This window comes from Oreochromis niloticus, linkage group LG6 (genome assembly GCF_001858045.2).
Source record: "Oreochromis niloticus isolate F11D_XX linkage group LG6, O_niloticus_UMD_NMBU, whole genome shotgun sequence".
Classification (NCBI taxonomy): Eukaryota; Metazoa; Chordata; class Actinopteri; order Cichliformes; family Cichlidae; genus Oreochromis; species Oreochromis niloticus.
In genome coordinates this window covers 11,442,852-11,467,369 of record NC_031971.2, presented here as the reverse complement: position 1 = coordinate 11,467,369, position 24,518 = coordinate 11,442,852, and the positions used below count along the sequence as shown (strand labels likewise).

The window sequence follows — 24,518 nt, the reverse complement described above, 5'->3', positions numbered from 1 at the left end:
TTTTTTAATGTTCACAAACAAAGTTTACTTCTATTCTGGCTTTCCACAAACTTCTGAGGGAAACATTTTACTGGTAAACAGCTAAATCCTCCACTATGTTCATCAGCTTGTGTCAGTCAGCAGTTTGTTGATGATGCTATTTAGAGCCTGTTCATTAACAGTGATGAGAGCTATGAGGAAGAATCAAAACACTATTTCTTTACTGTTTCGATTCTTCCTCAAAGCGCTCACGAGGACACAAAACCAAACCAGTGACATGAATCATGCTCAAAATGTCAAACTCTGAGAAACAGAACAAAGAACGTCTTTATTTCTCTCAGACTCACAGTGAACTATAGCAGGGAGTTTTTCTGATGTCACCACTGGGGAGCGCTGTGGTCCAGCTGGTCCCAGCTCCATGGTTTCGCACCAGTACTGGGCTCCATCATGTTCTCTACTGGGAGTGATGTTCAGAGTAAAGGTCTCATTCACTGGTTTCTTCTCTTCACTGTTGGACTGTAGGTGACCCAGTGCTGTGTTTCCTCTGTAGAAGGTCACAGTGAGGCTCTGAACAGGAGCTACGTTCTGTACGCTACACTGCAGGGTGTACTGCTGATTCTCAAACATCATCCCAGTGTGGTTTACAAAGCTGATGGAGACACTTTCTGGAGGCTCTGAGGAGACAGGGAAAGAAAGAGTAACACAGATAGATGTCAGTCAGTAACTGCTGAGAGTACGAATCCATCTAACTGTGTATTTACACAAAGAGGTCAAATTTTGTCTGATTGTAAACAGCCTTGAAAGTTAAATGTTGCTACCAGGGGCGTCATAGTGGAGGCAAAAGTGATGCTCAGATAAAGACACCCAAGGAGCCAAAGGAAGGAGGCAGCCGCAGGTCTCTCTCTTAAGGATGTAACACAAGATGAGCTCATGCAGTGGCAATTAAACGTTATTAAAACAGCAAATCGCTTTTATCGGTGTGGTTGGTTTTAAGGTGGATTTAAAAAATTGCATTCGTTTCTAAACAGAGGAGAGTTCAGCTTTTTTCATTATATATATAACACACAAAAAACGAAGACGTCATTTTTTCATTGTAGAAAATCAGCGCAGTTAGAAGTAAACTGTGTGTCGGAAACATTAATAGATCAGTTCGCCCGCTTGTTTGAAATATTATGAGTAAGCCACAGGACCACAGGCAATAATCTCAGAGTGGGCAAAAAGACGTGACAGAGGCGGATGGAAGTGAAGAGAGCGGAAAATAAAGGTTTTCTACCACAGAGAAGAGCTTTTGCGTAAGCGGTGAAAATGGTTTTCGGGCCTATTTCAAACATTAAAGGGGAGAATCGGGCCATGACGTCAGAAACTCTGAAAGGCCGTTCTTTGTGGGCGTTACGTATTTTCAGTCAGCCAATAGGGAACGTTGTTGTGGGCGGGGCCGGTTTCAACAATGAAAGGCAAGAGAACCCGGCCGTGACGTCACAGTCAACTCAAGTCCATAAATAGCAGGTGAACCCCGCACTGGACCAGCACGTTTCTTACTTATAGTCACGAGCGATTCACTGGATTAGATTTTGTTCTGCTACCCTCAGTCATATCTGAATGTCTGATTCATTGTAACACCGTAGCTTAACTGTCAAAAGTGAGCGATCAAAAACCAAAACCAGAATTAGTGTGCACTCTGCCAAAGAGTACACTGGGCGACCTGCAGGTCGAGGAGGAAGAAAATAAAGTCCTGGAAGAGCAGAAAGTGATGAAGGACACAAAAGAAATGCAGGAAAAAGTGGACAAGCAGACAGAAGAATTAGCCGAGGCTAAGACAGAGACAAAAGACACGGCAACCCCAGATTCCTCCTCAAAGTTGTGTGTCGACAAAGTTGAGAAGACAATGGTAGAGGACGCAAAGAAACAAACTGAACAGGACAAAGAAGTGTTAGAAGAAGTGCAGTTTGTATTCAAAGATGAGACCAACCAGGCTGAAATATCAGCACTGGAAAAGACACTGAAGCTGCAGAAAAAGGTGCGCGTCAGCTGGGTTATTCAGTTGGTGGTTTTACTGGCCAAAGAAAAAGTCTCCTCCAAATACAAGATCTTCACAGAGCGCCTCACTCCTGACTGCATCAGCCATCGTCTGATTGAGAAAATCTGGCCTGAAGTTGAGGAGAAACACTTGAATTTATCCCACGACAGCATTTTTAATGTGGGCAAGGCCATCCTCAAGGATCTTTGCAAAACACACAAGTGCAAAGAAAACCTTTTGATTTTTAATCTGAGGGAACAGCTTGACAATATTACCGTCTCAATCTTCATCAAACACCTGTTGGCATTACCAGCAAGAGTGCTGAGTGTCTCTAAAGACAGGCAAGAATACCAGGAAGTTGTAAAGAATGTGACCAAAGATCTGGTAATGCACGCCATGAGCGAAGGAAATGAGACGATGACAATGAATCCAGTAGCATCAGAGTTTATTGTAGAGAGGCTTTTCCAGAAGATCTGGAACAAAATTTTGTCAAAAAAGTACAAAATGTCCTTGGAGAACATTGAACTACTCGCCCTGACAGTATACAATGAACTCCATGACAGGTGGGACTCTCCAATACTCTTAATGTGGTCAAGAAACCCAGAGATGGATGAAGCAATCGTCAGCAGCTTCAAAAAACATGCAAAACTGAGGAGCCAAAATGTCATCGTTAGGGCTTTCTCATGTGCACGCTAAAATCTAACTGACACGTGCATGTGATTATGCAAGAAAACTCTTAAACTGGCTTCAAATATTCATTTCAATTGGGCTTTCTAAATTTAATTTTAAAACCAGAGTGGTTAAAAATAACTACTCTTCTTCTCCCAACTTGCTTGCTCTAGGGGGTTGGAGTCTTTGTGCGTTATTGTAGAACAACCTTACAATATAAAGCACCATGAGGGAAGTGTTGTTGGGATTTGGTGCTGTTTCTTAACTCAAAATGTCCAATTACAACAGGACATTTTGAATTAAAAAAAACAGCACCAAACCACAAATAAAAAAAATAATAAAATAAAAAAAACCAAAAAAAAAACCTTTGAATTTGTGCTTTGTTTCATTTACTGTTTAAGAAGTTCGTTCTTCCTGCAACTTTTAAACACAACAAACAACAAATAGCTGAGCTGTTGGATTTACTAAGTGCAGCCAAGAATACAAACAAGCAGTCCTCACACACATTTGAGAAAAACTGAGACCTTTGAATCTTTATAGCTTACTGAATATTTATCTCTTTACTCTGTCTGTATTTGTCCACTTTTTTCTTTTGCTATTTGTATTATTTTCATTTGAAAGACATTCAAAGCTATTTGGAGACATGCAGAGTTCCTTAAAGCCGAACCAAATATAATTAACACGAGTTGTTTAACTGAGGTAATCACTCTTTCCCCCACAGTCCTACGATTTTTCCCTTTTTCTGTAAAGCAATGTAAATACATTTTTAATACTTTTAATACTTTTTAATATTCATACAGGAATAAACTACAAACAAAACACAGTCACAAATATAGGCCATAAATATACAGACACCATATTTACATACACATTTAGTACAAATACAATGTTTAAAAGGAGTCTGATTCTTCATGTGATAAATATTTGGCTTCGATGTCCAGGAATTTTCCACTGTGAGATTAATGGTGTTAAAATTCTCCCAATTCTTTCACCTTTGGGCTGAAGGAAGGACATATAAAGGACGTATAAATGCTCAATCAACAATCACTTTAATTCATACACTTCTTATTATTCCATACAAACACTTTTGAGCATTAACCATCCGGAGGGGAGATGAGCGCAGGAGGGTGTCCGCCTGATCTCCATGTGTCTGAGCATTTCTCACATTCTTATAGCTTCAGCCCCCCTCCAAAGTCATAAAACCTAAACATCCACATTCTTTCTCTCTCTCAGTGAGCCTAAGTTCTGACCTTAGCTTCCTGTGCAGTATGTTCTGTTCTTTTCAAATCAGACAAATAAGGCCATGATTCTCTGAAAACAGTATTTCTTATAACGCAGCAGTATCATGCATCATAAAACAATATCATTCATTCACAATAAGTCAGCAGTGTAATGTAGTACAAATCAGTCTAATAAATTTAATAGTTATCCCCTTCTTCTAAGTCAGGAGAATAATGCAACCTAAAACTACATAATGATTTCACAATCTTTAATTAGGGGTATAACGTGGCATAAGATGATATAATAATCTCACAATGGAAAGTGTACATTGCACATAGTGACAATGAACAGGGCTCGCAAAATTTCAAAATCCCTGGTAGCCCTTCGGGCAGGGACTCTTCAGTTTGTGGTAGCCCAAAATAAATTTAAGTAGCCCGAATAAAAAAGAAAGCAATTTTTTGATGTTTTGTTTCCTGTTTTGTTTCCTTTACAATATTATACATTAAAGTATAATATTGTAAAGGAAACAAAACATTAATCAAAAAATTGTCGAAACACAAATTACAACATTGTATAAAAATTACAATCATCAACTCAAATACTTGGTTCTAATTGAACAGAAATTTCTATGAACTTGTAAGAACTTGTAACAGCAGTCTGGCGAGGCGGGAGCGGCTAGCAGGTCCAGCGGGCATGTGGTGTGGAGGTTAGCCGAATAACCCGAAGCCAGTCGGTTAAATCCAATAACAGACCTTTATTTGGTGTGGCAACATTACACCTCATAAGCCAGGTCTCCACGGCTCTACTCTGTCCGTACATACATGGTAGTCGCCGTCGCCAGTTGGTCACAACAGTAAGGTTTCTCAGAGAGAAAAGAACATGAGCAGCATAGAATGGCTGCCGCTAACAACACACACCCACTAGGAGACTCCCACAGCTACTACAATAGTAGGGCAACCCCCCCTAGTGGTGCTATAACCCAAAAGGGTTGTTACATCACCCCCCCGGCAATTAGAAGGCTGTCCTCAGCCGGACCCAGGCAACCCTCCTCCCGCTACCCCCTTTCACTATACATAGCTACTTAAGGTAGTAAGCAGGCTGTGGAGGAATTGTTATACAGCATCGGTACAGTCAATACAATCAACAAACAAAATTAGTGCTTGAAGCAAACAATACAGAATATGCAGTATTACTGCCAATCCATCTTCCAGAGATGGTCATAGACAAGGGAAACCGTCAAACATACAACATAACCAGTCACTCAAATCAGCACAACAGAAAACCAAACAAAGGCTCTCACGGGCCACGATGACGAGGGCTCAGTGGAACAGAACAAGTAATCACCCCTTAGGAACAGAATAATTACAGCACGTACATGTACGAGACCAACCCTCAGTCAACATTGAGTCTGTCCGTATGATAACGGTTAGTCCACCTGGTAGCCGTCCAACCATCAGTGATTCTGGGGCACCGGCGGGGTCTCAAACGATAGTGTTCCCCTCGGCCGGTGGCGACTCAGAGGCGCTCACAGCGGGGTGCCCGCCTGCTCTGATATCTCCTGAACTCGGGAATGAGGGCTGTTCCCACATTTCAGTGTCATTCAGGCTCTCCTGGGCCGAAATCCGGTGCCCTGAAGGAGATGCGGAGTCCCAGGAGTAAAACGGCTGAATGTTCACGACGTGGAAGACTCCTGCGTCTTCACCAGTGTCAATCTTGGCTAATCTGTAGTTGACCTCCCCTAGCGTCTGAGTAACTTGGAGGGGGCCTGTAAACAAGGGTGCCAACTTGGCCGTGAAACAAGATTGAGCGTCCGAGCGATGATGAGCTTTGACTTTCACCAAGTCTCCGACTGCATAGGTCATCGGCCGGCGTCTCAGGTCGTAGTAGCGTTTCTGCCTAGCGTGGCTGCGAGCCAGTGTCTCCCTGGCACGATCGTGGGCCTCCTGAAGCGACGCTTTAAGGGTCTCCGGGTAGGGCATGGATGACTCCTCGTTCTCTCCAGACGGCTTAGTAAGCAAGTCAAGGGGTGTCTCCAGCTCCCTACCATACAACATCATAGCAGGGCTGAGTCCTGTACTCTCATGGGGAGCTGAGCGCAGCGCGAAACAGATTTGGGACATGAACTTATCCCACGACGCGTGCTTATCGCCCACGTATGCGCGGATGGCCGTTTTGAGAGTTCTGTTCACTCTTTCGGTCGCATTAGTTTGCGGATGATACGCCGTCGTGAGGCGGTGGGTGGACCCAAGAGTGGAGAGAACAGACTCAAACAGCTCACTGACAAAAGGTGAGCCCCTGTCCGAAATAAGGTACCTAGGGGCCCCATGCCTAGCAAACACTTCGCTAATGAACTTACTGGCTGCCACTTGAGCCGTCGCATCCCGAACCGCACACACTTCGATCCACTTGGAGAAGTAGTCCACGAAGACCAGTATGTACGAGTTCCCCGAAGCGGTGCGAGGTAGCGGTCCGACAAAATCGACCCCTGCGTATTCCCAGGGTCGCTGGGGCGAAATGGGGACCATGAAGCCCGCCGGCTTTCTTTGACTGGGTTTCGTGAGTTGACAAACTGGGCACGACGAGACGTAGCGTTTAACGTCAGATGCCATCTTGGGCCAATAAAACCTAGACTGCATTCTCGCTAGTGTCTTAGCAATCCCCAGGTGACCTGCTGTAGGGTGGTCATGATAATAACCGCACAAGGTGCCCCGGAGAGCCATAGGAGCATACAGCTTCAGCTCCCCCTGTGGCCGAAGATTGCGCTTAAGTTTCGGGCCTCGGTAATAGAGTAGGCCATCATTGACCACCAAGGATGGTGGAGGACTGACGTCCGAACCCAGATCGGGGGAACACTCCAGGTCTCGGAGCTTCGGACCTGCACCTGGGTCATCCAACTGCAGCTGCCTTAGTTGTGTTCGATCCTCTAACAAAAGGGGAGGCTGGGCACGAAGATCCATGCCCCAGATGACAGCATGCTCCGGCAAGATTTCAATAGGAGGACCCTCTGGTGCAGGTAGTGGGTTGCGAGACAGAGCGTCTGGCACCCTGTTGTGCACCCCGGCCTTATGTACGATGGTAAAGTCAAAGTCCTGCAAGCGCAGGGACCACCGCGCCAACCGGCCAGTGGGGTTTGGGCGTGACATCAGCCACTTAAGGCTGTTGTGGTCAGTCAAGACCGTCACGTGAAGCCCTTCCACATAGGGACGAAAGTGTTCTAAAGCCCAAATCACAGCCAGACACTCTTTTTCTGGCGTAGAGTATGGCTTCTCTGCCCTGTGAAGAGCTCGACTCGCATAAGCGACCGCTACTTCCCTACCCTCTGCATCCTTCTGCATTAAGGCCGCCCCCAAGCCCAGGTCACATGCATCCGTATGGATGGAGAAAGGCCGGGAAAAGTCGGGGAGTGACAGGACAGGCGCTGTCGCAATGCTCTGTTTCAGGAAGTCCATGGACTCCTGACACCTGTCATCCCACTGAAAGGCAACATCCTGCCTTGTCAGGGCGTGCAGAGGTTCTGCATGGCGAGCATATTCCTTTACGAATCTGCGGTAGTAACCCGTCAGACCGAGGAACTGCCGCACCTGTTTCATTGAGGACGGAGTTCTGAACTGCATCACAGCCTTGATTTTGTCGTCGTCCGGTTTAATGCCATCCGGGGTAACCCGGTAGCCCAGGAAGGTGAGCTCCTTTAGGCAGAACTGGCATTTCTTAAGCTTCAACGAGAGACCCGCAGACCTAAGTCTCTCAAGGACCTCCCGCAGGTCCACCAAATGCTGTTCGAAGGTAGGGGACACAACCACGATGTCGTCCAGATATACAGCACATGTCTTGTAAACAAGGCCGCTGAGGACGTTGTGCATCAGCCTCTGAAAGGTGGCTGGTGCGTTGCAGAGTCCGAAAGGGAGCACGCGAAACTGAAACAGCCCACAATGGGAAACAAAGGCTGTTTTAGGGCGTGAGTCCCCAGAGACCGGCACCTGCCAGTAACCCCTCGCCAGGTCCAATGTTGAAATGAATCGACCTCTCGCTAGGAAGTCAAGAGACTCATCGACCCGCGGTAAGGGGTATGAGTCCTTCCGAGTCACCTGGTTCAGCCCCCTAAAGTCCACACAGAACCGGGGGTCAGCGCCCAACCTGTTAACGATCACGACAGGTGCGGCCCAGGGGCTCATGGACGGTTCGATTATGCCATCTTCCAGCATTTTTTGGACCTGCTCCTCAATGAGTTGTTTCTTTGCAGGGGAGGTGCGGTACGGGGGGAGGTTAATAGGCCTCGCATCTCCCGTGTCGATCACATGTTCAGTTAAAGGTGTGCGACCCAAATGACCATCAAACATACTGCTAAATTGTTCAAGGAGGACAACTAATAGTTCTCTCTGACTATCTGTTAGGTTTGCCTCCAGAGCTTTGGTCTCCAGCGAGGGCTCTACCATGTCAAGCGTCATAATGACATTATCATCGCTCAACAGATCAACTGAGCAACCCTCCTCCACATCCGCGCCTGGGCATGGGATGTCGTCCATAACTACGGTTCTCGAGGGGATGTGGATTGTCAAAGAGGCCCTGCTCATAAAGTCCATCCCCAAGACAAAGGGGGACGACAAGTTGCGGATGACAGCAAACCGGTGATAAAACCTTTTGTTCAAGAACCCTATGGGCAGCCATGTAACACCCTCCGGAAGACAGCGAGCACCGTCTACTAGGCTCACCGGTGGACCCATCCACTGCTGGGTCCCGCTTGGAGACAAGTTGTTCTCCAAAATGAGTTCAGCCCGCACAGCAGACAGGGATGCCCCCGTATCTAGCGTAGCATTCACTGCCACTGAGTTGAAGTTAATTTTGGCTTTCAGTGGAGTATTCCAGTGCGCTCCAGACTCTACATCTTCCATGTGCCCCACGACGCCTTGCACAATGTGGTGGGCATCATGCGGGCGAGGCATACTTTGTGAATGGGGGGAGGGCTGCCTCATTGAAATGTCCTCCCCCCCGGGGGTTTCCCGACTGCTGACTGGCCGCACGAGCTGCTGGCAGCGAATCAAGCCCCTCTGTATCGGCCGGTTCCAGGCCCGGCGGTGGGCCTGGGAGAGGTCGGTGGGAGGTTGCCCTGGGTCTGATAGGACCTCGGTCTTTTGGGGCGACCCAGGTGCAACTTGGGCACGTGCGTGTGGTAAACCCCGGGCGGGAGCACTTAAAACAATGTGGTTCTCTCGCGCTTGCAACACTAGGGGATGAAGTAGGGGTTGAGCGGCCAACTGGCCCTAAGGCTGTGTGGAGCTCGTGCGCGCGAAGCAGTAGGTCCATAACCGACGGGACCGGCGTACCGTACAACGCAACCCGATACTTCTCCAATGAATGTTTACATATGAGCTCGATCTGTTCATGCTCCGGCGGCGGGCACCTTAGCTTATTAAACTCACCGAGCATGTGAGCTACAAACGTCGGGAGGGGCTCCTCCGGTGATTGGACGCGATCGAGGATGCCCCGCCAAACGTGCTCTTGGTTATCAGCTGACACAAACACTGATTCAAAAAGTTGGTAAAAATGTGCCCATGTAGTAATGTGAGAGCTGAGGGCCCTAAACCATTTACTGGGCTCTCCCTTGAGGAAGTGAGGGAGCTCCCTCAGAACCTGCGAGTCGGTCAGGCGCAGTGACGATCTGTAGCTGTCCACTGATTGGAGCCACTCCTCCGGTGACACTCCACCGTCACCAGCGAACACTGGGGGCTCCAGCTTGGCCTGGTGCAGCGCTGCAGCGATCATCCTCGATGTATTGCAGAGTTCTGCCGACTGACGCTGGAGAAGCACAGGGGGCTCCGTGTTAATCCCTTTCTGCGTGAACGGTGTGGAGAAAGCCACTGGGTTGGGGGTTCTCTGAGGAGATACTTGCTCCCCCAGTTCCCCTCTCGCGCCACCATCCAAGTGCTTCAGAAGGTTCTTTTGTAGCTCCAGCGAATCGTGCAAGCAGACTCGCAGTTTCTCCACCTCTTCTTGCAAGCTTTCCACCTTAAGGTTGAGGTCATGAGGGGTAGAGCGAGGGATGATGTACTTTGTCAGGCTGGGAGCTTCAGCATCCGAGTCGTAGCCGTCTCCCTCGCTCCCTGTGTCTGGGTGGGACGCCATTTCAAAAGTATGGCCGAAACAACTCTCTCCCACAAAAGTTACGGCGAAGTGAAAAGAGCGTTCACACACAGTACCCTAAGTGCCAATATCAGTCAGTTAGAGAGCGTCCGTGCTCACTCTGATGCTTCAATGCTTCACACAAAACAACACGTCCCTCTGAACGAACACTGAGTCAAAGTCACTGTAGCGTTAGCCTTAGCTTTAGCACCGCCGATGTCGTAACGGTCCAACAGCACTAAGTTAGCGGTCCGACGGACCGTACAGTTACTCACGGAGCACTCTCCCTCGGCAGGCGAGCGTGTCAAGCGATGGGTCGGCGCTCTTCCGTGCCTGCAAATACCGTTGAAATCGCGGGGAGTCGGCTCCTTCACTGGGTCCTATCGGCCCGGCCAATACAGCCAGACGAAGAGAAAAAAAAACACGCCACCTCAGCCGAAGTGTCGATCGCTGAAAAACACGGGAAAAATATCCGAGCCCACCGTCTGTCGGTCCGGACGACGATGAAGATCCAGAGAACAATGTTCGGGCGCCACTTTGTAACAGCAGTCTGGCGAGGCGGGAGCGGCTAGCAGGTCCAGCGGGCATGTGGTGTGGAGGTTAGCCGAATAACCCGAAGCCAGTCGGTTAAATCCAATAACAGACCTTTATTTGGTGTGGCAACATTACACCTCATAAGCCAGGTCTCCACGGCTCTACTCTGTCCGTACATACATGGTAGTCGCCGTCGCCAGTTGGTCACAACAGTAAGGTTTCTCAGAGAGAAAAGAACATGAGCAGCATAGAATGGCTGCCGCTAACAACACACACCCACTAGGAGACTCCCACAGCTACTACAATAGTAGGGCAACCCCCCCTAGTGGTGCTATAACCCAAAAGGGTTGTTACAAACTGTGTACAACATGAATCAGTCTGTGTCAGATCCTGAATTTTAAATTTCCACTGAAGTCACAGATAAGAGATAAGTGGAACCAAGATCGAGGTTGATTGAAGTTTGCAAAGACTGCTAAATTTTGCCAATGGTAGTTCACTCGTTGCACGTTGTTCTAAACAGATTTTTCAGGTTTATTTTTAATATGTTCTTTGCAATTGGTGTTTGTTCTGGGAAAGATATTGCAGACTGAGCAATAATGCATTTCTTGCATTTCTCATGGGTTCTAATGGGGGTCTTTCTTAAAATTACTGGTCCCAGTAACAAAGGTGCTTATCGACTCAGAAATCGAGGGAAAACCAACAACACACCCGGCAGAACATTATGTTATTTACAGGGGTGCACATAAGTGGTCCGCAGGTGCGCTTTGCTGTCAAAATAAAAGACGCGCACCAGATAAGAAGTTGCAACGCGCGTTTGCGTACATATAAAAGGCACTGTTTTTGTCCGCTAGAGTGGGATTTTCACGGCACATTCTGCACCACATCTCTGTGCGTTCATCATTTGTTTGAAGCCAGCTCACCTCCTGCAACCATTTATGTGCACCCCTGGTTATTTAGCTTGTCATATTGCAGCCACAGAAATTCTTTTGTCCATGAAACCATAAAGCTGCACTTTCTTTTTGCCTCATAGTCTGATTTGTCATAAAGCTTTTCTTTGGCTGCACCTTCTTCACCCTGACCCGTCTTATTTGGCTCAGCAGAACTAAAATATATATCCTGCTGCTTTTACACACGCACTCACATAACGGTCAGCGATTCTCTGCGCGATCAACCTCTCACATGTTTAAGCTTGCTGTGGGAGATTTCACTTGTCAGGTTTGAATAGTAAGCTAATGAGTGATAAGACGATGTCAGACGAATTGGTGCGCAATTAATCGTCACTCACCAATCAGTACTCCCGCTCTCTATACACAGCGCGATCGCAAAGTGAAAGCAAAAAACAAGCGCAAATTCAAACGCGATTTCAATATGTCACATATTGACAGTGGCTCACCGATGCCAATGACATAATTACTCAGCTACATTTCCGAAAGAATGCAAAAGCATTGACATATATTTTTCCTTCCTATGAGAGCCCGACGGGCAGGGCTGAGATAGATTTTGGTAGCACGACTGGAAAAATCGCTAGCCCGACCCCGGGATGTCGGGCTAGCGATTTTGCAAGCCCTGATGAATGACGGACCCGACCACACAGATCGCACTTTACTACACTTTTTATTGGGTTTTTGTCTCTTCCAACCCTCGGCCGCAGCTGCCAGCTACGCACACATACAACAACACAACCTCAGGTCCCGGCACGTCTAATGCAGGGGAGGGGTGATGAACTGATGGAGCTCTGCTGTGTCAGCCTCCCCTGCAACCGCGCCACAAACCACGCCCTGCTACACACATTATATGACCACAAAACAAATCAAAGTGAAGGAAGAAAAACCGGAACAAACGCAAACTAATCATGAAGCTACAGAGCCCCTTTACTGATATGGGTAAGGAATGTTTTTATTGCATGGCCACAGGTTTATGTGTCACGGCAGGGCATAGCTGGACTGGCCATCGGGCATACCGGGCATTTGCCCGGTGGGCCGCTGGCGATTTTTTGTTTTTATGGGCCGATGGATTTTTTTTTATTATTATTATTTTTTTTTTAGGAAGGGTATATATAATGAAAGGTTTTGGATTGGCCAATTGGTCATGATCGACTCTGGGCTGGACCAATTACAGCCGAGGAGGCCGGATGCACCCTCCCCCTTGTTTAGCAATCTTATAGACGAACTAAAGAAAATGGAGAACAAAAAAAAGGAAAGGAGGTGTTTATGAAAAATCACTAAATCTGTCATTTATTTATTTTAATATTAATTAATGATCATGTCTCACCTCTAGTGTTCTTGGTCTTAATTTACGGTTTTTCCTATAGCGATTGACAGATCACGTGACTTTCGCGCTTTGCATGCCGGGAACTCGAGGCAAAACACTCCAAGTACCGCATCAAATGCAAGCATTTGCAGCACCGCAAAAAGTTCATTCTCCGGTTCCAATACCTTCTTGGTTTTTCTTTGCCGCACAAAAAAGTAATGTACAAAACTAAGGAGAACAATGCCGGTCCGTACAAAGACAGACTCGACGAAAAGGCAAAGAAAAGATACGAGGAAAAAATCAAAGGAGTGACAGGGTCAGACCCTTATGAGCACACAGAGTGGACAAAAGACGTTAGCGTGCTGCCCAACTTTCACCACGCTCAGATTTATAATTATACGGTTCTTGGAGTGAGTGCATACACTCATGAAGTTTTTAGTAACTTCAGGTCACTGCAACAAGCCCGGGTACACTTTACCGACGGATGGGTACAGGACCTTGAAATGCACCGTGTAGAACGAAAGACCATCGTACAAACAAAGGTAAGTTTACCAGTCTCATAAATCTGGTAACCGTTTATTAATAGGACCTTTGAGCTCAACGGTAATTAATTAGTAGTGGAAATAATTTCTGGTACGCATTACAGAAATGTAGCAGTGACAATAATATTGTATGCTGTAATCGCACTGGACAATTAGTGATACAAAACAACTGTTTTATCCTGTGAATAAAAGTATATGTTTTTGTCAGTGTACCGTGGTAATAACAGAAGCGAAATGCAATATTGTGTCAGGACAATTCACTATTTATGCACAATAAATAAAGGAGCATAGCACGACAATTTCTGTTCAGCGCCAGACTTGCTTGTAACCTATATCACCAATTATGTTAAGAAAAATGACGTATTAACTACTACAAAACACTGACCTTTGTGGGAATGCTTGGAGCAGACTAACATGTGAGCTGGAGTGTTCTGAGACGTTTACTTACTTCGGAAACATGGCTTAAAAAATTTCTCTTCAATGACATAATCCGACAAAAAACCCAAAAACGATCTCTTTACCCGTGGGCTTCCCGTGGCTGTCATGCGACCGGCTATTGCAGTTAATAATACAACAGCTTCTTGCCATTTTTTGTGTTTCTTTTTATCGCTGTGTAACTGAGTTCAATTGAAAGCCTGCATTCGCTAATACCTCTTGCCTCAAGTTCCCATAATCCTTTGCGGTTTTACCCCTGAATGACGTCACATTTTCGATTTCTATCCTAGTGGGCCAGTCTCTAGTCAAAATGCCCGGGCCGATTTTTTGTCCCAGTCCAGCCCTGCGGCAGGGTGCGCCGATGGGTTGTGAACAGGACCCAGAAGCAGATGCAGAGAGAGGAGATGCAGGTAAAAGAAAAGCCTTTATTTTGACTGATGGTAGCAGTAACATGAAACTATGAAAAACTAGTTACAACTAAGACAGATTGTGAAAAACTATAATCAACTATGAACACACTGGACGTGTTCAGGGGACGTGAATACACATGAGGAAAACAGCTGACTGAAATGAAACATGACATCACAGGGAAAGTCAAACTAACACCAACGAACAAGAACACATCAAACTCTTTCAAAATAAAACAGAAACATGGAGAAAAATATAGTTATCAACAACATAAAACTAAAATATACAAAACACTGGGTCGCAGATCCAGTACCGTGACACATATACAGCAGTTTACCCCACAGTCAGATGCCTGCCATCTACCAGCTAACTGTGTGAAGAGGAATAACTGCTATAAATGTCTGTTTTTTGTTGGCACGCATGCTCAGTGTTTAGTAGCAGTAACTTAATCCAGTGCTAATCACAGTGAGACTGATTTCATGGACATTCATATAAACCTTCTTGTCTGGTAGGTGGGATGGCAGACTCAGTCACTGCTGACAATAATTTTATCCTAATTTAACCTGTTAGATTGTTTAGAAGAGATGATCCAGTGAAATAGCCTTTGAAAAAGGATCTCTTCACATGTAAACAATAACTATTTAATCCAGATTTGACAATTAAAGCGTCTCATTTCCCCTTTAATTTAATGACTGATATGTTGAAATGGTTTGACACACAGTGAAATGATTTAATGCACAGCAGAAAGTGCATATTCAAATTCATCTCCACATTAAGATGAGTAATGCCTTGAGACATTATATCTGTGGCTCAATCAGACAAAGGACAGAGTGCTACAAAACACAGCCACGTGATCTAGATTAAAACATTCTCTAGATTAAAACGGTCTCTTTCTAGTCGTCCTGTGGATGTCAAGTGCACGTCAGGAGTAGACGTTCTCAGCCAGCTTCCTCATTCTTTTATTGCAGTGTGCTGATGGGGAGGATGGAGGGTGGTCTGCAATCTTTGCTGCAGTGGCAGACATGCAAAATCCAACCTCATCTTCAGGTTTGCTCTGTGTTGGCCACTTTCAGCTCATCTTTGTCAGGGTTTGGATGAAAGGCTTTACAATATCTCTGAGTATACTCACAGTTGCTAACTTACATTATTTTGTTTAAATCAGGCTCACATTTTTCTTAAGTTCTTGTCAAAAAAAGCTATATTATACTCGCAATGATTCCATTCATAAAAAGAGTAAAAAGGCAAAACAGGCGTGAACGCTTTTTATAGACACTGTATGGTACAGAATATTAGACAAACATAAACAAAACTAAAACTGGGAAGAACGTCATAATGTGCACTGTCTAAAGTACGTCTCTTAAAGCACCAGTATCGTATAATTAATTCCCAAATACCTCACCTCTTGAAATATCTGCAACATATAAAGAGATATCTAATATGCCAGGTTCCTTGTTTAAAAATCATGTGGAAACATCCAGAAAAAAGACAAAACATCATTCTTCTCAAAATTTTAGTTTTTGAAAGGTTTGAAAGGTGAATGACTTTTGTTCTTTTCCTTTTGTGCCTGTAGAGGACCAGCTGTTACTGTGAATGTCTTTCCTTACATGAACTGGATAAACCAGAAAATCAATCCAAGAAGTAATTGAAAATAACTAAATGAAAATAACATTCAGAATAAACAATCATCTCTACATGAAACTTGTGTGCTGTGTGTTGTTTCTACTCTAGAATATCTTCATGTTAACTGCAAATTGTGAAGCTTTGTTCTTTTGTCTAAAGTATTATGTTAGATTTGCAGCTTGTGTGTGTTTGAATGTGGTGTTAGGTGTGTAGCAGCTCATCCTGTTGTTCAGAAACTCAGACTCACACTGTGAAGATGCAGAAAGGCTTTCTGATCAGACATGCCACCAATCAGCTGCAGGGCCTGAACATGATAAACTTCATAAATCTGAGCTGATTGTTGAGGCTCAAAATGTTGTTTTAGATGATTATTCACCACAGTTACTGTAGTTTGGTATTTAAGTACAATTATGGTGAATTTATACTTGACGTGATTCTTTTCATGACTTTTTCTGCTTCTTCTCCACTGCTTCTCAGAGACATTGTACATTTACCTTCAGTACATTTATCTGACAGCTTTGGTTGTCAGTCACTTTACATACTGAGCTTTGTCCAAAAAACACACGACAAAAACATGTTTTTGCTTTTGTAAATTAAGCTAATCAAAAGTTTAAAAAAAGGATTAGTTGATTAATCAGTTTTTTGACTTGCACTGACTCTTCTCTTTATACCGTAAACACAGTGAGTCCCCTCACTATGAGTCAGGTATTTTTTTTCCATTAATTTATCATATTTGGGTTTGTTTTTAAGAGTATCGTCACCAGTGACAAAATATCACTGCTCTTCTCATACAGATATCACTGAAATCGACAAGAGAAGAGGAAAAATGACAGTTTTATAAGATTGTATTAAAATAAATATGGTAACCATCAAAATACATTTTTCACAGTTTCTAAGACACACTTTTTAAAAAAATGTTCCATAGTTTTTTTCCCCCAACTGTAAACACTGAATCCAGGTTTCAAAGTCACTTCACAAAACTTCTGATCCGTCTTTAAAAAGCAAGAAAAGTTTGATCTTTGTCTTATTTTCACAATGTCTTCAGATCACACAAGTCGACTACCGAGCATTCATCACACAAACTAAAAACAGTGTTTTCTGCAAGAGGAAAAACAAACACACAAACTAAGACAAAACAAAACAAAACTACAAAAACATGAAATAAAAACCTTGTACTAATATCTGCTTCCCCACTTTCAGTCACATATTTTTCACTTGGTCCTACTTCCTCCAATCACATAAAAATACAAATGAAATAAAATGTATTTATATCTCTTAATACGTGTAATTTCCTTTCCATCTTATTTTCAGTCCTTCATTTTTATACTTCTAAGATCAAAATGAAAAGTAAACATTTCATATTGACAATCCTCATAAACACTATTGCTCCACCAGATGTCGCTGTTACACAAAACTATTTCATTGTAATGCTTCTCTGTGTAAACATTGTTTTAACAAATGTTTAATCCTGTCATAACTGCTGAACAATAAACAGAGTGTTTTACACCTCATCAAAGCTTTGTAACATATTGTGTTTTTTTAAATAAATTCCTTTTTATCACTTGTGGAGCTGTTATTATTTTTAGCCCTGAGAACATTAAAAGAAAATTAATATGAGAAAGAGCAGGCATTCACTACTTGAGATAGATTTGAGGATTTCATTGTGATTCATTTTCACTTTGAGGCAGTGCTTTCAAATTTCTTTTGAAGTAGTGCAGAGACATTTCAAAATAGATATTAAATCCTAAATAAAACAATTTCTTTTAAATTGCATTAATATTTACTTACTGAGCAGTAAAAGCACACCTAGCTCAAAGACTTTTAACATGAAGCATCAACATGATGTTTAAATGTTGTTTATTATTACAATAAGAGGCTAAATTAACTCGTTTTGAACACTTCAGTTTTCTCTCTTGATGCTGCTGTTTGTTTTCTCCTCCACTTGTATTTTTCTTGACTTCAGTCAATGTGCATAGCGCCCTCTGTTTTATGTTTGGGAGAACTGCACTGCATTGTCATCAAATGAAACTGTGCAGAGGTGGAACATGAGCAAAGGAAGCTCATGAAGTGAAGAAGCTTCTTGGATCAGAAGTTAAACATTATCAAGAAACTAAAAGAAGTGAAGTCGCTTTCTTTCCAGGCTCTTTAGACAACCATGACCTGGATGACTGAGAACCTACAAACACACATGAGCAGCAGTTTATTTAATGTGAACCCTACTTCAGCCAATCAGCAGTCTTCATTTGTTTCAGCATCAAACACACAACCACACCTTAGAGAGAGGTGAGAGATCCTCACACACCCACACATGAGAAGAGCCACAAATGTAAACTAATATCACACATGATAAACATGGATCATAACATATTTGATACTTTTTTGATACTTTTTATGTGACGCCTGGTACTAAACCTCTGTGACCTCTCATACTGCATGTACTGTATATACATAAAATATATACCTTAAAACACACTGAAGATGGCAGAATACCATGTATTTAACAAAGGCAAATGTAACACAATGTCATGTATTGTGTATTTTATTTTAAAATGCATTTTCATCAATGCACTAATGTTTCACAGCAAGATTGTGACTGAAGGGGACTCCAATACAAAACATTAAACTAATAAATAAATAAATAAAAACCCTCAAAAGAATCAGCTGTACTGCACATTAGCTGAAAGGCAGAGTCTGCGTTTGTTATTAGGCACAAATATAATTGTCCAAATTCTAAATGTTGCACACAGGAAATATTCCTAAACCCACAGGACGTTAGGAAAGAAAATGGGGGCTTTCAACAGGCTGGCTGGAGTAAATAAATAAAGTTGAAGTCTTTAGAAGTCCAAGGAGCTTGGAAAGAAAAGCAACTGGACTTCTTTAAGTTTCTTGAAGACATTTCATGTCTCACCTGAGAAACTTCTTCAGTTCTAGACAGTGTTGAGTAACTTACTTACATTACTAGTTACTTCTATCAAAAGTAACTCAGTTACTTCAAGTTACTTGTTACTTTCAAAGTAACTAGTGACTAGGGAAAGTAACTTTGGTTTTACTCAGAATTCTCTTATTAATGTGTTGCTTCCCTAACTGGATACCCAGCAAGGATACCAGTCTTCTAGCTTGCTTACATGTTAGCACTATCCTGCCACAAGTGCACTGTGCCGCCTACCAACAGAAAGGAAAACATAATGTGCATATTTCCACAAGAGAAATCCCATGCCTGGACCGTCGTCGACTGCCACCATGCCTCTAGCCTACGTCACAGCGTCACGTGCGCTTTTTACGTCCAACACAGAAACTGCAGTCGAGGTGCTTTCGATTGTACTCGAAACTCGGAAATTCTGCCTTCCGAGTAGGAAGATGTATCCATATACAACAGATGGTGGAAACCTGAAATTAAGACAGAGAAGACTAGAGGTGAGACATGATCATTACTGAATATTAAAAATAATAAATGACGGATTTAGTGATATTTTCATAAACTATTTATTTACCACATCAATAAACAGCATAGCAGGGCAAAATATTTTTTCTAACATGGCAACCTTTAAAAAGTGAAAGGAGACAGAAAGACAGGTGTGAAAGAATAAAACTTAATTGACTTTTTGATGGCATTTTACACACAGTACTGGTACAATAATAGATTTCTATACATTTTACATCAGATGAAAACGTTTGTAAGATGCAGATAATTATTTGTTAAAAGCGAGACATTTTAAATGAGAATAAGAAAGAAAAGTATTTCCTTGTGCCCCCCTTTCCCTGTTAATGCCCTACTAGCCGATCAGCTGATCATTGATCAGTTTCATGATTGAAGTAGCAACAGGAGAGGGAGGGGGAGAGAATGAGAGGAGAAGAGGCAGCTGACAGCATAAAGACACAGAATAACTCCAGCTTTGGGTCTTTTTTTCATTCTAGCTGAAGTACGGGACAGATCGCGTTCCTTTTCAGCCCAATAAGAAACGCGGCCGGCCCGGCGGCCACCACGGGTCTCTCCTACTCCTTCCTCCCCTTTCCCTCATCCACCGGCTGGCCTCTGTGGAAGCTCCGCCATAGCCACCACCAAACATCAGAGTTATGTTTACACATCTGCCAGCATCTGGCCAATCCACCACCTTTCATTTATTTTATACCGTTACAAAAACAACAACAACAAAAAAAAAAAAAACCCATGGCCCATAAAAACGAAAAATCACCATCGGCCCACCAGGCAAATGCCCCTTATGCCCAATGGCCAGTCCAGCTATGGACTGTAAATGACCATAAATTAACTGTAAATTACATTGCGGTGAGCTCCATTCATATAGTTCTATCACGTGCACGTGCACACGCACGTTGACAACCGTAACCATAGCCTGCCGAGGGTATATAAACACTGCACAAGGTTCCATTCGCCCCTTTACACTTGCTCGTGGACTTGTTTCGACCTGCTCCAACCTCAGCCTGTGGAAAGCTAAGATTTGGAAAACATTTTACTGAAAGCGGATTTTACTTGAAAGCGACAACAAGTGCTTCATCTTTGGATCGTTTGTACTTGTTTTTGTTTTTCAAGTTTGAAGATGGCTCGCCGTGGACCCCGACTCCTCGACAGTCACCTGGACTTCGCTGCAGGTACGTTTTAAAATTTCTTCACTTATTTTAAGAGTCACTAAATGACTGTAATAATTTAACAAGTTCCAGTCTGAATATCAAGTTTTAATGTGATCAAATATGTGTATTCCAAGATTTTTCCCCGTAAATTGTTTGTATGCTTTAAATTTTCCGGGAGAGGTGTAGAAATTATTAACGACTGGTGTATGAATTTGTATGAAGGTGTTACTTTGACTTGAAGGCTTCAAATTTGACACTTTTCTTTAAAATGAAATGGTTAAAAATAGCTTAATGGACTAAAATTTGTAAAATGCCTGTGGTAACGGCATCTTCAGGGTGTCATGGCGTCAGAACGCGCAGGTGTAAACACACAGATCCCGGTGACCGGTCCCCTCCTAACATCCTTTTCTTCTCCGGATCAAAGGCTTTATTGACATAAACTATAATTTTTTTCTCTGCTGCAAAACGCAAAGATAAAAAAAATAATACAAATAAAATAATATCAAAAGAATATGAAAACAGTAGTAATAATGGTATTAAGACCTATTTTCTGTTACGGTAATGCTTTTAATCGTATTAGATAGCAGAGAGATATATTGTACACAGGGATATTTACACAGGGATAGCATGTTTACCACAGATTAGATGTATCTGTCCTTATGGCAGATACAGTCCTTGTGCACATTTCTAACAATGTGGATTCTGAGTTAAGAGTTTCTGTTTGTTTGTTTGTTTGTTTGTTTGTTTTTTACTTGACCATCATTTTCAGACATACCTGCAGAGCTTTGTGTGTGTGCAATTTTTACTCTTGCCAAGGAGGTTGTGTTTTTATTAAAAATATATATATATTTTTTTACATTTAGGACATGAAATTGGTACATGTAGTCTAAATGTTACATTATGGTTTGCATCCACATATTTAACCTCTGATCTTGTTTCAAAATGTGTGACATCGTTAATGAAGGAATTGTAAATAAAATAAGAGAATGAGCTGCATGGTTAGTTATAAATTTACTGTAGTATATTTATATAATAAGTTACTCATGTCCGGCTATTTACAAATCAATACCTATTATCCATTACCTATTCCAACATAGTGTTTGCATAAAGGCTTACAAAGAACAAATAAAACAAATTGAATGTACACAAAATACAATAGTGTTACCTTAAATTATAAAGTACACAGAGTGAGCTGACTTGGTGGAGGTTTGGTGGTCTTCTATTAAAAATGGATGCTTCAGTTAAACATTTGAACTTTGTTGACTTAGTTGGGGTTTTTTCTTGCATGAACAAGTAAGTGTCATTCAGTCTGACATAAATGTAGCCTAAAATGCTTTTCTCTCATCATCTGCTCAAACTAACAGATGTAGGTCTGTTGCTTTAGCACTGGGTGTTTATTACATTCCTAATGTTATTTTAAAAACTGTCATCTTGACTACGTGGTTGAACATCCCACAGAAGAAGGCCTTCCTGAAGACATCAGGATCCTGGATGACAGTCTCCAGACCGCCACCTCTTCTGGTGAAGCTCAGGACGCTGATACCCAGCGTGTCAGTGAAGGTGAGTACGGTGAGTATATACCTCCCTCACCCTCCCCCTCTTCTGATGAAGCACAGGATCCTGATGACAGTGAAGAGGAAGGTGAGTATCCCCCCTACCTACCTGTAGGCGATGAAGAGGTGAGTGATGACAGCATGGATGAGAGAGATGATTCCTCTCTCATCCGGGAGCTCCCTCCCGATTGGCAGGATTGGCTTAATCCTTTTGCTTCAGGTGATGCCCCTTTCGCTATGCCGTCTTCCGGCCACGCCAACAACCCGCTCTTCCCTCGATCTGTTGTCCGAGTTGTTGTCCGAGTTGGACAACGGTCAGCTGCTCCTCCTTCAGCTGCTCCTCCTTCAGCTGCTCCTCCTTCAGCTGCTCCTCCTTCAGCTGCTCCTTCTTCCCCTGCTCTCTTATCTACTCCCTCAGCTGCTTCCTCTCCTGCTCCATCACCTCCTCCCTCAGCTGCTTCTTCTTCACCTGCTCTCTTATCTTCTCCCTCAGCTGCTTCCTCTCCTGCTCCATCACCTCCTCCCTCAGCTGCTTCTTCTTCACCTGCTCTCTTATCTTCTCCCTCAGCTGCTTCCTCTCCTGCTCCATCACCTCCTCCCTCAGCTGCTTCTTCTTCACCTGCTCTCTTATCTTCTCCCTCAGCTGCTTCCTCTGCTGATCCCACAGCTTCTCCTTCTCCTTCAACCTCAGCTCTCACCTCCTCAGCAAAGAGAAGCAGAGAAGACATCTGCACTGAAGAGGTAAGTGCAAAGAGGTCCAAGGTAAGTGACACGTTCGATGCCCCTTCAACATCCTCAGGTTCTTTTGGAGTCAGACGTTTCTGGGAGAGGCCTTTTAACCTTTCACTTGATGACAGTGACTCTGATTAGATTGTGTTAGAACGTGTTTTTAAACTTTGTAATACTTAAGTTGGCCTTTGTGTTTTGCAGTGTTTGTAAATATCTTTTACTTTTTAATTAACTTTGTAATGTTTAAGTTAAGCCTTCGTGTCTTGTGATGTTTGTAACACAGATATAAGAACATCTGACTCGCAATGAACATTACCTAACGCATGTGAAATGTATTGTTTTTTTCTTAATATGTGACATTGCCCGTGTGACTGAAAGGTAGTTTTTTAGTTGTTATTACTTCCATTTTTCTTAATATCACAGGTAACTTTTAAATGACTAATATATGTTTTTCCCAAGCCCCAATTCACCATGCAGGACAAAGGTAAGTCTGTACTTAATGTCAACACAAATAAGTAGAAAAGGTTTAAAAATGATATAGTGAACTGATTGTAGTCTATTGCTTTTACATTAGGTATAGCCTGTGGCTGAGGGATCAGAGGTGAGGTAAAAACACATAAAAGAAGAAAAGTAAATTTAACAAATCAGTGATCTGTGAATTCATACTTTTCTTTTTGTCTTTAAATTCAGGTGCTTTACACTTGTCCTCTTCCAGCATTCAGCACTTCAGACACTCAACGTCCAAGATGGAGCTAACACCCCAGCCAGAAGACAGCCTGACCCCGACCAACCCAATGAGAAGGATGGATGACCAAGTGAAAAACTGGAGAGTGGTGCTGTGCTCCAACTATGTAAGTTATCACCTCACATTGACAACAAACTGTCTTGAAGACTAAATTCTTCCAATAGTTGGTATAAATCATCGTCCTATGTCAGCAGCACTGTAGGTTTAGCTTTATTTATAGTTATTGTGTGTATATGTTGAGTTTAAAATTGCATTTTAACAACATGCTGCAGCTACCAACAATGAAAATGCTGTTTTGTGTTAAAATGATGTCTTTCTTGTGTTATTGCTTTGCAGGGCAGCTGAGAGTGGACAGAGCTGCACAGAGGACCAAAGATCCACTCTCAGCACTTCATACCTGACTGGCCACAGCACCACCCCTCCTCAACCTGGGTGAGGAGGGACCTGACCCCACCTCCACAGAGGGAGTTGTGAACATGCACTTCTGTGTCGGTGGGTTTAGGAACCTCCTCACACACACACGGATGAAGACTGTCACTGGAAGATGTCTCCATTGCATCAGCAGGACATAAGCATTTGTACAATATTGCAGTTTGTGATGTTTTATACATGTTTTTATTGCTTCATTTCAAACTAGGAGATATAAAATAAACCAGTTTTCATAATATTTTCTGTGCATTTAGTTGTTTTCTTAATAAGTTATTCGGAACAAAATTGCAACCTGGCAGCTTTTTATTAAGGATGTAGAAAGTTGCCGGTGGCCCGAGTGTGTACAGTGGGGTGTTGTGTTTGTCACATGGTGAAAGTGACCTCATGGGGAGCAAAAAGACAAAATGAACAATTTGGGGATTCACAGACTTTTGTAATCCTTAAAAAATGAAGAAAAATTGTTCTGTGTGAAGTAAAAGCTCAAATATAAACCATCCTGACACACTGACACAAATGATCTGTTATCTATAAGCAGGACAGTGTTTTCATGAGCCTGGGTGAAGGTAATTTGCATGAGTTTAACCTCCTGGTCAAAAACTTGCATGACTCTGTTAGCACTGTAACTTTCTTCTGTTTATTTATTCATCTGCTTATTGTAGTAGATTAATACGTTCACCAACCAA

The 24,518-nt window shown here is 43.1% G+C and overlaps 2 long non-coding RNA genes across 3 annotated transcripts; one reads left to right on the top strand and one right to left on the bottom strand.

The window, feature by feature from the left end:
* Positions 1 to 502: 502 nt before the first annotated feature.
* On the bottom strand, positions 503 to 1,315 carry LOC109202541 (uncharacterized). Of its 2 annotated transcripts, XR_002062459.2 has the most exons (3): positions 1,253 to 1,315; positions 798 to 882; positions 503 to 653 (listed from the first exon to the last, which is right to left on the bottom strand). It is a non-coding gene; the product is annotated as an uncharacterized LOC109202541 (long non-coding RNA). The 2 variants fall into 2 exon arrangements; XR_003220565.1 differs by lacking the exon at positions 1,253 to 1,315 and having other exon boundaries at positions 798 to 952.
* A 21,790-nt stretch (positions 1,316 to 23,105) lies between these two features.
* Positions 23,106 to 23,964, top strand: LOC109202542 (uncharacterized). The gene is made up of 3 exons (XR_002062460.2): positions 23,106 to 23,262; positions 23,352 to 23,512; positions 23,743 to 23,964. It is a non-coding gene; the product is annotated as an uncharacterized LOC109202542 (long non-coding RNA).
* Positions 23,965 to 24,518: the final 554 nt, after the last annotated feature.